The following is a 15,301-nucleotide window of genomic DNA, read 5'->3' on the forward strand; positions in this document are numbered from 1 at the left end:
TGTCCAAACACAAACTTTGCAGAGTTTTTCCAACTCAAAACACTGTTTCTACCAGTCAAAGACTTCTGCAAAAGCATAATAACTATTTCAACTGAAGATTATTTCCTTAATCTTTTCTCCATGTAAACGCACAGCCACACCCCCAACAATAGAATAAACTTAAGTCTGTACAGTTAACCTCTGACAGCAACATATGGGTGCCCCCCAACTCCCGTTACAATATATAAGAGGGCCTACAGACATGAGCAAATTTATAAGTAAGGTGAAGCTTGCATATGATAATTCTCTCAAGTTCTCTGGTTCTCAAAAACGCATTGTCAACAATTCATCTCCAGTAAAGTGAAAAGGAGTTGAATCCTTCAACATTCTCTCCCCCACAGGCTCAACAGACATTAAAAATAAGTTTAACAGTTCAGCCTAAGCCCCTTCCCTCTCAATTGCGCTACTGTAGACCAACTAAAATCTGCAGTTTTAGTTTCACTGTACCCACCATCCATCACAGAACTGTTTTGACACAAATTTGGGCACACAATGAGGAAGAATAAAAAAAAATCCACTCTTTTTTTTCCTACCTCTTGCCTCATCTAAAAAATGCATGAGAACTAAGGTTACCTGCAGACCACCGGGGTGGGAGGATGTACTCTGTCAGAACTATCTGAACACTTTCTAAAGTCATATGTCATGTTGAGAAATGAGGAATATACGGAGTCAAACTACATTAGTCAATTTTTCCATCATTTAAATCAACACATTCTCTGGTACAGACACAGCCCTCAAACCTAATTTCCTAGTGAAAAGAAAAAAAATTGTGTTTCTACCTAGCACTCAAGTACCTGAGGAGAGGATGACTCAACTGAAGAGCACTACCTTTGTCTTGTATAAGGATCTAGAATGTCAGCATATTTTGTAAGACATTCGTGTTCTGAAAATCCCAAACACGTCCCTGCTCTTTATCATATGGTTCACTTTAGTATATACATGGTTAAAATATGGTCTATGAGCAACACCGATTAGGACACTTCTGTGAATCAAATATATTACCGTCACAGAAATCAAAACACCTTTTAACAGCAACTGCTTCTGCTTGAAATCCTACACTTGCGGTACCACATCGTAGGAAGCTTGACGTATACCGATTTCTTGCCCTCTGCAAGGTTCAAAGTCCAAAAGCTGAAGCATTAGTGCAATAAAATTACCACTTAGTTCAGCATACATTATATAACAAAGTCACTGGGAATGCTTCTGCGCTTTGGAGTCTTCACAAGGAATCTGAAGAAAAAGCATGAAAAAGGTGGTAGTTTTGACATGTACCAAGGGTATAACACAGAAGGACAATTTCAACTGTTTCCCAGAGTATGTTTACCCAAAGCAGGCACAGAATTGATTTAGCTGATGGCACCATATTTCTCCCCTCTACATACGGCTTATCACTTCCTCTGTAATACTACTGCACAAAAACAGACAGTAATAAAAACATGCCAAATCTCATTCAAGTTTGGTTTTAAATAAGGTCTGCGAATAATTCTCTATAGAGCAAAACTTGGCTCCTTTGTCTTTTAAGCGTAAAGAATAAATACTTCAGAAGTCCTTCATGGGCCAACACTGTCAAACTTTTATCCATGCAGTTTCAGCAGAGGAAACTCACAGCGGGGGGGGGGGGGGGGGGGGGAACTAAAGTATATTAGTTTATAAAGTACTAACAAACCCAAATAGCTGCAGTTTCTCTACATCATTTTATAGATTTAATTCCACCTGAGCTTTGTTGCAAGTTTAAACTCTGCTTACACTTAAAAGCTTCCAACAGTGTAGTTCATTCTTACAACAGAGCAACCTACAACATTTAGTTCACCTTTACAATACAAACGTACCAGAATAACTGTATCAGTAAAAGAGTCAAGTTGCTGACACTATTCCAGTACAAAAGCTACGTTTACAACAAAGCTTAAATATAAGCTCTCTGGGACAAGAATCTTATCTTCATACTTGTTTGCAAACCACTTTGCAGACTGTCAGCACTATACAAGTAAAAACCTAAAGAAGGTATTAAAGTGGACCAGCATGCTAAGCATTTTCTCCTCAATGGGCCTCACCCAATACTATGAATTTTGCTCAGGGTACACAAACACAGCAGTAAAGCACACCCTGACTCTGTCAAATACTCACCTATACAAATCAGAACTACATTTCTGAAGTGAAAACACCGGGGGGGGGGGGGGGGTGCACAGCAGGGAATATTCTCCTACCAGCAGCCAGAAACACATAACAGAAGAGTTACTTTAACAAGACTAAAAGGCAAATTCTTCAACACATCAAGAAGAGAAACAGAATCCAGAGAAAGAAGTCACTCTAAACAGTAAGTGTTCCACAGAGCGGGGAATGCAGCTCCCTGATTTCAGTGAAAACTCCTTGTCAAGGGTGTAATTTTCTCATACCACTAAAAGTTAATAGCTTGGAAAAAGAAAAGTAAAGTATCACTTTTTCTAGGAGTTAAAAGGCACTTGTATTGCTATGTTATGGGCATGCAATAGACAAATTTTAACAAGATACTTGTATTTTTTCCATTTACCAAATGGTTTGAAGTAAAACACAAGCTACTCCAACTAAAAGGAGGAGGAAGATAATTCCTCTCTTTTGGTTTGCTTATTCTACATGAGGCTCAGTTCATCCAGTCTAAGCAGTCAATTCCCAGCCACACTAAGAGACTCAGTGTAGGAGAACCCCAAGCCACAGCCACACGAGAATACAGAAACAGACTCCTCTATGTTCCACAGTTTTCATGTTTTCCAAATAGCAAAATTAAAACATAAGTTAAAGCAACAAAACAGCAAAGCCATTCAAAGAAACCAAAATACTGAAGCTAGATCAACTTTTAGATACTGATAAGACAATTAACAATAGAATTACGTCAGTGATCCTAATAATTTATTTAAAATATTGATTTAAATGCAAGTCTTTCACTTGTGGTCAAAATAAGCTACAGGGGTAAAAAACACCATAGTAATCTCTAGACCCAGTTTCTCCTGCTTAAAATTACTTTTCTACTAGGCTTTAACACAAGACACGTTCCCAAATATCTTTGTAGTGTCCTTAGAGAGATCCAGCTGTTTTTATTAGCTCAATATTACTGATAGCTTAGTACTGCTGAAGCTCTGAAAAACTTTAAGAAAAGGTGGCTACTAAGGCATTTGTGTCACCTTTATCAGACACTCAGACTACAGTCTATCCAGTAATGCTTTAATTATTTAAAGCTTTATGAATAATGGGGGAGGAGAGAATTTAGTAAAAATACCACTGACTTTTGAATTAAGTTGTTCTGTCCATCTTAATTTTCTTTGAGGAAGTAGCAATTCAGCTGAAAGCAAACCTGCAGAGAAATTATTGTAAATGCATTTATTTCAGTATTTTAACTATATCTAGCTTCAGAAACCATCCCCCACTTGGGAAGAAAGTTGGGGGAAAAACAGCAATCCTTCTAATGACTAACCAACTTTACATGTTGTTATTAACCAGTCTGCTGGTACTTGAACTCTCTGAAACAGTTTTGTGGGTTTTTTTGTTTTGGATTATGCTGCAGTTTCAAACCAGATTCCTATTCGTTCCTATCACAGGATAGGAAATTACTCTGAATACAACCTTAAAACATCAAACCATTAAAAAAAAGTTTGCATATGCAGAAAACAAGTTTTTGGTAATGAATATTTAGGCCCCATTAGTGTAGGAGGAAGAAAGTCACACGAAGTTTAGACCTTAATGCTGCAAAAACGTCTAATGTAAGAAGCATATGCCATTCAACAGAATTTTTCAAGGAGTACAACAAATCATTCTTGGAGATTACAATATCAGCACAGAGAAAATAAGTTACCTGGGGATTCAGTCTAGAAATACATTTTTTTTAGTTCCCTTCCTGCCCCCCAAAAATCACTCCTACTTATGCACTCTCTTCTGTTATATATGCTCCCATTTCTTAAAGACATTCATCCCCCTAATTATTAAACACTGCAAATAAAAATTAGATTCTGTTAACTCTTTTCAAGGTTCTCGAGAAAAACAGCATCTTCTTTTTCATCATTCTACTGATAAAATGTTTGCTCAAGCGTAAATTGACTTATGAACACTACAATACTTACCTAATCCAAGAAGCCTGCACAAGGTGTTAGTTCTCTGTGATTTATATTTTTCCAGTTTGTTTTCCTTGAGATAATATCCCAAGTTCTTGCTGATACTACATCCGTAGCTGCTTGACATAGATTTCCCCTCACAGAATCAGCTACCCATCCTTCCTGCTTATAGATTCCACAAAGCTATCTCCAAAATTGCCAAGTCTCTGACTTAAGCTTCTTTCTTCTCTCAAAGTTTCTTCTCTTCTTTATTCCATGTAAATATCACTATAAGAAGCATCAACTCCAGGTGAAATAAATATACTTTTTACGCCACAAATAGTAAAGCTGAAAATCCAAATTTCACATCTGAACTGAGGAACATTGCCTAGCTTCAGATAACAGAGGCATCTGTAAACAACAGCTATCTGGATACCACCATGTTGCTTACTGGTAGCAACATTTTTCAACAAAAATATTAAATAAAATATAAAAGAAAGAATGATAAACAATTTTCTATTAGACTCTTCATTTAGAAAACAGGTTTCATTGTAAAATGAGAAAAGGCTATGTCAGAAAATCTAAGAAATAAAGAGTAAAAATATCTGCCATGAAACTTCTCAACCACGTCTCAGTGACTCAGGCTGCTTTTAACCTGGAGGCAGTTAACAAAACTAGCTATGCCTATGACTCAAACAGAACTTGACTTGGAAGAGAAAACTAACTAAAGGCAAAAAAGCACTTGACTTTGACAGCAGAAGTATTCAGAACTTGATAGATTTAGCCATGTATCCATGTCATGTGCACAAAAGTGTCCAAGGGTGAGCCGTTCTGCACTTCTTTTCTTGAGAAAGCTCAAGTCTTCAAACTTCAAATTCACTTCTCAGTTGTCTATTAATTGTTTCAGAAGAGTTTTCAGGAGGAAGTACTTGGACAAACAATTCCAGGTCAGTGTTTGATATTTCTCCCCTTTCAAATGAAGCGGTAGGTCAGTCTTCAACTTTCCCCCCTTATCAGCTGAAGCAAAAGGCCCCAAATATCCAGAACTCTCTTTGTAATCCAAACTGCCTATGGGAAAGAGAACCAGAACAATCAGTTTTGCCCTCTGAAATCTGAATTGACATTAGACAAGCACATAAATCTGAACCTTAACAAAGGTGATACACGTGCAATCAGGTCACCAAACAGAATACAGAAACATCAGCTAAACCTTCATTCACATGCTGCAGAAAGAAGTAACGAGTGTTCATTAGAGAATACAGGAATACAGTATAACAGCGAAAAGGTTCTCCTGTCCCACAAATAGGCATCTCTTCCAAATTCTAAGAGGCAAAAACCAACCAAAAAGGAAGAAGCTTGTTTTTTCTTGAAGAAAAAAAAAAAAAGGGGGGGGGGGGGGAAACAGGCTACAGAAAGGCACCAAAAGAGGAAGCCACTGCTCTGGATTGGGAGCACCCAATCAAAGCGCAAAACAAACACCAACAAAAAACAAAGTCCCGAACGGTAAAGATCTGCCCGGGGAATCCCTTGGGCACCCTGTCGGGGGGCCGGGGGGGCCGCCGAGCCGAGCGGCGCTGACAAGCGCAGGCGGCTCCCGCCGGCAGCAGCCTGCCGACCTCGGCCGCGTTTGTTTTCAAAGTGTCTGAGGCCGCGCACGCAGCTGCCCAGCTCGGCCCCCCCCAACACCCCGACGGCGCCTTTTGTTGCCGAGATGCGGCGCGGCCCGGCGAGGCTCCCCCGCGGCCCGCCCGCGCTGTCCGCCCGCCCGGCACCCGCCGCCCCCGCGCCCTCTCCGCGGCCGCCGCCCGCTGGGCCCAGGCCCGCACCCGGCGGTGGCTCCCGCTCGGCGCCCGCGGGAGGCAGCCCCCGCGGCGGCCCCGCGCCCGCACGCCGGCCGGCCCCCGCCGCACGGCCCCGGCCGCGGCCCCGCCGCGCTGCTGCCCCCGGGGCCGCCGCCGCCAGGCCGTACCTGGCGGGCGGGCGGGCTGGCGCCGGGCCCGGCGGCCGTGTCTCCCCCGAAAGAGGCGGAGGGTCCCGAGCGCGAGAGCGCTGCTCCGCTGCGCTGCTCTGCTCCGCTGCGCTGCGCCGCGCTCCGCTCCGCCCCGCACACGCGCGCGCGCACGCACCCCCCCCCACCGCACTCACACACACACCGCTCGCCTCGCTCCCAAAATGGCGCCGCTCCGAGCCGCAATGCTCTGCGCGCCCAAACCTCGCGAGAGCCGCGGCGCCGCGGGACCCCGCCGCCAGCCAGGGGCGGGGTTTCCAGGGACCCCGGCCGCGCCGAGGAGGAGTTTCCAGGCCCCCCTCGCTCCCGCCGGCGGGGAGCCCCCCTGCTGTGACGTCACGGGAACAATCCCGAACGTTCTGAGCTAGGCGGAGTGGGAATCCCCAGCGCGCGCACGCGCCGGCCCGGCTGCAGCGGCCCCGCCCGCGGGGACTCCCCGCCGCGGGAGCGACTCGGCCGTAATTAACCGTGTGGCGGCGCCGCGCCCCTCCCGGAGCGTCTGCTCGCTCGCTCGCCCGCCCGCCCGCCCCCGCGCCGCGGCGCTGGCTGTTGCCGCGTACCCGGAGCCGCCTGTCGGGAGCGCGCTGCAGGGGCGCCCGCGAGGCCGCCGGCGCCGCGCCGGAGGGTGGCGAGCAGCCGCCTTGCCGGCTCGGAGCCACGGCCGCGGGGGCGGGCAGCGAGCGCGGCCCCGCGCCGCCGGCGCTGACTGCGTCTGCCCGCAGCGTCCCGCCGGCTTCGGCGAGCCAAACGCGCGGCTGGCTGGCAGAAGCGCAGCGCCCTGGTGCCGTGTCTGGAAGCAGATCAGAGACACGGAGGTCATGCTCGTTTTGGCAAAATTAAGCAAGGCCTGGCAGAAATATGTAACCGGAGCTAACAAATGCAGCAGAATTAAATCACTGCACTAACTGGATTTTAAGGGAGTAAGAGAAAAAGAGGCTATAACCACCTTTTTTAAAAAAGAATGAAACAGTAGTTTCATTAAAAGGAGCTTAAACTTACAAATGTAGCGAAAATATGTTTCACCCAGTTGCAGTTATTCTATTTGTGCCTTTTTGGAAGAAACATAATGCATTGTGCAGCCCTTGGCAAGGCTGGTAACTAAATGCCCGAGTTAGCTTGTTGCAATTTCGAAATCTCATTTCCATTGCAAGTCAAATTATTTTGCAATTAATTACATGAAAAATTAAATACACAATATTATGTTTAAACACCATTAGGATACTGGCAAGTATTTTTATAGCTTGCATTTGATTCTATATTTTCTTTTATTGGCACTTTCCTTTATGAGATTTAAACTATTGTGGGTACTTAAATTATGGGCTGATTTTACAAAAGTCTTCTGAGTCCTGCTGAATAACAGGGTTTTAAATGTATTTTGAAGGTGTATACGCTCTCAATCAATTTTTATCATTTGATAAAGTTATTAGAAAACAAGAATTAACAGCTGAGAAAATTAGAGAGCAGAAAAGTGCACAAGCATTATATTTAAAAAAAAAAAAACTTGAGAAAACCTCAGGAAGTTCTACAGTCTCATTTGTTTTCTGGCCAATTCTGAGTAGTCAACCCCAACTCTGTTAAATTTCTAAATACTCTACAGGAATGGTATTTTTGGGGGTGGCCATCACAATCTTGACTGTATTGCAACCTTATTGCTCTACCCCACCTTTTAAATTGTATGGTCTTCTATTTCCATTGTCCTGTGCTGCAAAAGCTTTCCAAGTCCGGTCAAGGAGAATGCACCTTGCTGCTCAGACACTTTCCTGGTCTGTTGTCAAGCCTGAAAGCACAGGCAGGAGGTGGAGGGTAGCACCTGACAAGCGGGCTGTGAACCTCAGCACTAGCAGTAGAGGCAAGTCTGATGGATCTGCATGTGGCCACTAGGGCCACTAGTACCGAAACCGTCCCCACTTTCCAGTTTCATCATTAAAATACTTTCCAAAATAGTAATTCATAACCCGCATGTTGATGCATTTAAGACTCTCACATCAGACATATGTTGCAGTAGGACCTAGGAGCTAATGGGTTTTTCCAATCACAAAAAGTCATGAGAAACATCTCAGGACTCTGGGACACACTGTGCTAAGTGCTTCAGACATATATAATAGAGAAAGCTCTAACCAAAAGGAGCCTATAGAGGATCCACAGATACATATAACTCCTAAAATATAACGGTTAATAACATTTAGAGAAAATGGGATAAGAGGTGAACCCAAAGCAACATGAAAATAAAGTATATAGAGTCAAAAGAGCAGAATCTTCAGTCTACCCTGACAGCACACACTTAAGGCAATCTTAACGATCTGAAATGATCTTTCAACTCTGGCCAGCTATTTTGAGCATCTTCTGGCTTTGTAATACATCATACATTGTGGATATCAAAATAGATATAGTATGTAGCAGGATACTACCCAGTTCATCCACATCAATCCCCCTTACAGGCTACCGTTTGTGTTGCTTCACGCATGATCCTTCTACTTCCTTTCTGTGACAATAACCACATCAATATTAATAATGATAACCGCAAAAAGAGCTGTGATAGTCAGTCACTGGGGAAATTACTTTAAGGTAGTAATGGAAATAGGTTTGATTCATATCTCTTTAATTGTTTCATGAAAGAGTGTATAATGGCATTTCCACTTCAGAGAAAACACAACTTTGACTCTCCAAACAGCTGAGGTGAAGTCCTTGCCTTACTGAGTTCAGTGGTAAAACTCATACTGATTTCAAATCCGAATTCTCCTATTTTAGCACACTTAGGTCACATGCTGTGAGGGTTCAAGTAGTACCAGCAAAGTCAACAGGACCATTCTTAGTGTGTCAAGATTTGTTTAAAGGAACTGGCGTAGCAATGTGAATTTGGTGCCTGCCATGCATAGCATAGCTACACCAGCAGATTCTCCTAATATACCCAGCGTTTATACCTGCAAAACAGTGCTTTTACCAATACAGGCTGTTCTGCTTATGTGGAAATGATTATTCTATACTGACAGAGAGCATATATATTCCTACACTGATAAAGAGTTCCTAGTATAAACACAGTCATCATCTGTCACAAGGAGCAAGAGGAAGGACAGAGAGATTGTCAGACTGCTAAATTTGTCAAGCAATATTTATGATAATTTTTGTTGTAAAACATGTTACTTGGTCTTCTGACACACAAACTCTACCTGGACCTTCAGAAGCATATAGAGAACGGAGGAGGGTGAGAGCCTAGGAAAAATCTTTAGGCCAATTATACTTTCGCATATGGGAACGCTCTAAACATACAGAAAGCAAAGACAATTTGAACCCAGTATTTTATTTTACATGCCAAGAATCCTTCCCTGGTCACTTACCGACTGCAGCTTCCAGTATTTACCTCTTCTGCAGGCCACTCCATCCCACTGTTCACTATTAGCATTACAGATATCGTATGAACTCCCACCCACAGTAGGCATATTAGGATGCATCTGCTCATCCTCTGGCCACAACTGGCTGCTCCAAAATCTTCCTAAATCTTATCTCTTCCAGGAACCAACTTTCTTAGCCTTGCCCAATCATAAAGTTCAGCTTGATACCAGAAACGTCACCTAGATTTCTTTATTTGGGGAATATGGCAAGTAGCAAGCATAACACCACGTGCTGCTGACAAAAAGCACACACAGGGGCCCGACCATTCAGCCACAAATCTACGTATCTCCTTCATATACATGTAATCACTTCCTAATACATCATATTATGCATTTTCCTACTGTTTTTTTGTTATGATCTTTCAATTCATTAATTGTTTTATTTGTATGCTAGGCCACATACTGAAGCCACTATCTTCAGTAGCACCATGTGTTTAAGTCACTTTATCTCTCTTTACATTCTACATTTGGACACTTCTTAGGGTGTTCAGCCCTCTGGTTCAGATATGTGCAAATCCATTATATTATGGACATATCTGTTATGTTTTTAATCTGTTATCTTGCTGCTTATTAGTCACATTATCAAGTTTCTTCCTACTTCAGTTGCACAGCTGTAGTAATTACCTTTCATATGTTTCAGGTCTGCACAGGCATGGACTTTAAAGTCAGATATAAGGAAAAGCGGCATGGGAGGAACACTGAAGAGCAGGGCCCTCGTACAGGGATTTCTTGTCATTAGCCCTTGGCTATGATGGGTTTCCAGGATCCACCTGGATATACAGGAATCTGCCAAATGAAAAGTAAGCTCCTTACTCTTTTTTATAAAAGCCAATGGACACTGGTGGAGTCACATAAGAGAGTTTGAATTTTAACATGATTTTGCCTCTGGTGAGCCCAAAGCTAATCTGGAAGGCTGTTAGCTGGTCAAAATCATTGAGTTTAACTAGCCAACATTATATTTAATGTTGGATGCTGTTTATATTTAATGTTGGATAATGTTCACAGCTGGTTTAGCTGTGAACAAGATCACATTTAACATCATGCTATGCTATGATCACATTTAACATCATCTATAAATGGATGAACTATAAGAAATCTTGCTGTAGTAGTTTTAGATGTTACCTTGCACACCTACGTATTGCACGCTTTCTCTGGAGGGTACGATCCCTGTAGTGTAACCAGTAGAAGTGGACGTTTTCCTGCATGCCAGCTGCTTCTGTTCAGTCTGGCAATTAGCCCTTACCTACCACCACTAGACTTGCAGTAAAACACTGGCCTTTGTGTGGGAGCACAAACCATTACTAAATTCAGCCTGGGCCACTACAGGACTGGGTTTCATGGACACATTCTAGTTTTTAGCAATCTGGTATTTTTGGGCAGACACTGTATAAAAGACAAACATCTCATGGGTAGAACTCCATCCTCTTTTATTTTTGCCATTTGTTTGAACGTAGACAGGACTAGACTTATTTTTCATTGGTGAAAATTGAAATTAAGTGGAGATTAAGGCAAAATATATATTGACTCCTACGGGTCTTTTCCCTATGTATCTGTATCTAAGTCTCCTAATTATCTAAGCCAGCACTTTGATCAGCTTCACTTTCTAGCTACACCTGCCTTCGTGATCCAGAGACTCTCGTGTTGCTCTGTCGTCAGCTAAAACACGTCACTTGGGGAAACTGAACAGGGTCAGTGCTTCTTCATTTATTTCTTAGTCTTACTTCCTCGGGTATTTTATACCGTCTGAAAAAAGGGAAGCTGAAGACATCATTAAAAGCTGTTTCCTGGAGGAGTAAGTTCATAAAGGCTTGGTAGAAGAGAGCCTCAGGTTGCCTTCAAGGATTTTGCCAAAAGCATTTGCCAATGCAATGTGCTGTACTAAAGGGGCAGGGCAGAACCTCCCTGCCAATGTCTGAGTGCCTGACCTGGGAAGTCCTGCTCACAGCTGCAGGAAGCACGCTGCAGGATCAGCTTCTAAAGATCACGAGCTTTATAACTCGACGAGAAGGTGAACTATAGTTTAAAGAAAATACACACATCGTTGACTAAATTTCAAAGTATTTTCACAGAACAGCTGAGAGTTTACAGATAACAGCAAAGTTCAGAAAGAAGCACTACGACAGAAGATGACAAATATGACAAGCCAGCACCTAAACTGTTGATCATTTACAGAAAACAAAATATGTAAAATAATGCACATATAAACAACTAAAGTGACTTAAGTTGGAATTTTCAAGTGTTTCCATTTTTAATGTAAAAGTATAAATCGGGATTCCAGATCCTGTTTAGTCAGAGTACTAGCATTTCTGACCTGCTTTACTTCGGTGAATGTAAAAATCCGAGGTTGCTTTGCCATTTAGAATATAGATGAATTCCACACTCTTGTGCCCCAATGACTGACCACTTACACATGAAAAATGTTTAGTGAAAAGTTGAAACTGGGCGGTGTTACCTGCATTTAAGTGAGATAAAACTGATAAAGGGCTCAGTGTCATCTAAATCACAAGTATTCACAAAGATTGGAACATACTGGAATATAAAATAAATCTTAGGCCATCAGTGCACAAATGTTATAGTACACCATGCTAACACACAACTGGCCTGAAGCAATATACATTTAATAGCAGGCACTAAAATTAAAGCATTAAAGTGATCTAAATTTAACGGAAAAATGAATGGAGGAAATGAATGTAGAAAAAAATATGTCATCTCCTCATAAACAGTTTTCCTTTGCTAAGCGAACTTGGAAGAGTAGGCCAAAATTTTTGCCACAGATGCCCAGGCGTGTTTCTAAAAGTCCTTTTAGTGAACCATGAGGTAAGCAAAGCGCAAATCATGTGGAATTTAGGCAACAGATGAGATTTAAGAACAAAGATAAGAATTACTGGTCTTGAATGACTGAAGCATTTCCGTGTAGTACGATGAGGAGAAAAAAGAACTAAACACTTCTAGCACTTCTGTCCAAATTTAGTATTCTGGGTCAATATGTACTTTAAGGTTAAATTTGCATTCAGCTCAGACTGCAGACTCTGAGATAAGCTCATACTCAGGAACTGTCTATACTACTATATGGAACCATTCAATAAATACAATGAAATAAAAATGTACAGGAAATGGTGAATTATAAGAAATAAAACCAGAAACATGTTAACTCCCACCAAATACTAATAGTAATATAAGTATTAGAGCTCATTTTAATATGAAAAATATATAATGACTTTGACTACGTGAAGAAGTGCGAGGCCAAAAGTTACAAAACGTATTTTGACAGGCAATTGAAATGTCTTTGATTTTCATTTGTTCTATGTGTAGGATACAAGATACTTATGCAACTAAATTGTACAATCAAATGGTTAAATTAGCAAATAGTAAAGAAAAAATAAGGAAATATTTAATTCTTTACCATTAAGCATTGAAGTGTCACTCCATGAAGATGGTACAAAATACTTACTGGGTACTAAAGAGCCGGTATGCCAAATATACAACTAGCCTGAACCAAAACAGTAGGCAGAAAGACAACATCAAATTTTTGATAGAACAGATTTAAAACCTTATTAATACAGATTTGATTCGGAATGCTTCTGATGCAATAAGCCCAATACTTAAAAAACAGAAAGAAAATGGCCACCTATTATTAAAAATAAAAAACAAGTCTAATGTTATGTTCTCATCTGAGGAATATTTGTACAACAGGATTCCAGACACAGTGAGAATTCTTCAGTACAAACACAATTCAAATAAACAGCCCTTATTTCAGTATTCTAATTATCTTTCCGCTACATGTTCATAGAATGAAACATTTTAAGTAACAAAATTAAAAGCATGCAACAGTTATACAAAAGTACCTAGCAACATCTAGTCACTAACAGGGAGTAACACAAGGAATACTAGTATAAAGTATTTGTGTTTGTCTATGTATAACTGTTATCTCTTCTTGGAAAGGAAGGTAAGATGACTTCTCCAATTGCTAGTGGTCAGTAGACCCAATGCAGTATAGGGTCTACCTACATAAATAAGACAAAGGGATATGACTATATTAAGGAAATGACCATTATCACTTGCACCATAGGATATATAACTCCTAATTATTTGATTTTTCAAGAGCGCTGAGCATCTCAGCATCCACTAAACTTTAATACAACTGGCAAGTGCCAATCATGCCTGAAAACTGAAACATAACCGCTTCTTGACTCATTTCTCAAGAACTTTAGTATTAAAATTACCATCAACTCTGATGGGAGCAGCATTCATTCTGTGCAAAGGCTGAAATGAAGCTGTAGGTAACAGGAATTCATACTTCAAAGCAACACTTATGCATTTATTTTGAATGACACTGGAGTCTAAATTTGGCTTAAATTACTGAAATTTCTTTTTCTCAAGACGACAATTGTTTCTACCTGAAAGAATCAATATTTTTGTGACACTAGTAAAAAGCCAAGGGAAGAACCCAAAAGCTATTGTTTTGTTATACTAATATAAAGGTTAAAAAGACTGAGTCAAGTTTGTAAAAGAACAGCTTCTCCATTTCCAGTTTTTCACCCATATTGTAATAAAAAATATCCTGACTAGTAACTTTTTTCCCCTTCAATAGTAAAAGCATCCTTCTCCAACAAAAAGACTCAGAAACACTGGGTGATTTTAAAACAGGGGTTATATGAAACTATTTGTAAAGATTTATCTATACCTTAAGCAGTATTCCTTTTACGTAAGTTATCCAGCTAATGAGCTGAGGTTAAAAGCGTGCAACTATTCCCTGAATATGTCCTTACTGAGTGTTGTCTACATATTTATTCTGTTGAAGGATAAAGTCATGCCATAAAGCTCTAAAATAATAAGGCAAGTAAGTCCTACATATATCCAATTTCTGTTCCGTTCCACATAGGAAAGCGAAATAAGAGCAAGTGCTCTTAACTCCCTGCTTTAAATTTCACAAAGAAGACAAAATAATAACTGTTGATGATAAAGAATAATTTAAATGAAAAGAAGCCAGCTGAAGGGATTATAAACTGAACATACGATACTAAATTAATAATTTTTCATAAGCTACTTATCTTTACTCTGTCCTTTCCTCAACAAAATGAAATCCCTCTATTTCCCCTAAAATGTAACTAGCTAGCCTGTGAATTGAGAGCATGTTAATGTTGTAATAAGGAAGCCAGATGACCAGTATGATGATAGGATCTGGCACATACTTAAATATGATCAGATCTTATATTCTAAAGCAAGTTTATTTCACAGTCAAATCTATTCGTTCTATCCCCTTTTCTTCAAAATTTAAATTGACGCCAACTTAATATTTTATTTCTCCCATTTTTCACAACTAGATTCATTCAGAAACTTTTCACACCCAAGCAATACAGTATTTGGAAGGGTTTTCTGCACGTTTCGTTCACAGTCAATAGAAAAATTGCCATGTTTTGTAAAAGTATGTGTAGATATTACAGAGGCTTCTTTTAGGAAACTGACCCAGCTTAAGTGTTATTTCTATATATGCACAGACCTGATGAAGGAATTGCAAGCCAAAAAGACTAACAATCTATTCTTAACTATATTAACTGGTCTAATCAACAGTATAATCTCTCCTGACCAACAAAAAAAAAAGACACCTAAACCTATGCCATTTTTAGATCTGTGTATTAGAACCACTAGAAGCCAATGTTGTTGTGCATACCATACACTGTGGGATACAATTTACAATGCAAAGGTCTTCTGCATTTTGTGACATGAACCCAAGAAAGAATTGCTGTCAAGCTTGATACAGTAGCGTCAGCTTTTGCAATTCCTTATCTTTATTACCAATCAACCTT

At 40.7% G+C, this 15,301-nt stretch overlaps 1 protein-coding gene across 8 annotated transcripts in view; it reads right to left on the bottom strand.

Moving 5' to 3' along the window:
• The window catches only part of LOC138064029 (vasculin), a 34,986-nt gene extending 28,597 nt beyond the window's left edge, over nt 1-6,389 (bottom strand). Inside the window, exons 1-3 of one of the 8 annotated variants that reach the window (XM_068924640.1) lie at nt 6,243-6,389; nt 4,128-5,165; nt 3,297-3,364 (exon numbers count right to left, since the gene is read on the bottom strand). The gene's annotated coding sequence lies outside the window, so the exon portion shown is untranslated. Of the gene's footprint in view, nt 1-3,296; nt 3,365-4,127; nt 5,166-6,066 lie in introns of all 8 variants that reach the window. The other 7 variants (XM_068924644.1, XM_068924643.1, XM_068924642.1 and 4 more) reach the window with 7 other exon arrangements.
• Between the last annotated feature and the right edge of the window lie 8,912 nt (nt 6,390-15,301).

This window comes from Struthio camelus, chromosome W (assembly GCF_040807025.1).
Source record: "Struthio camelus isolate bStrCam1 chromosome W, bStrCam1.hap1, whole genome shotgun sequence".
NCBI lineage: Eukaryota > Metazoa > Chordata > Aves > Struthioniformes > Struthionidae > Struthio > Struthio camelus.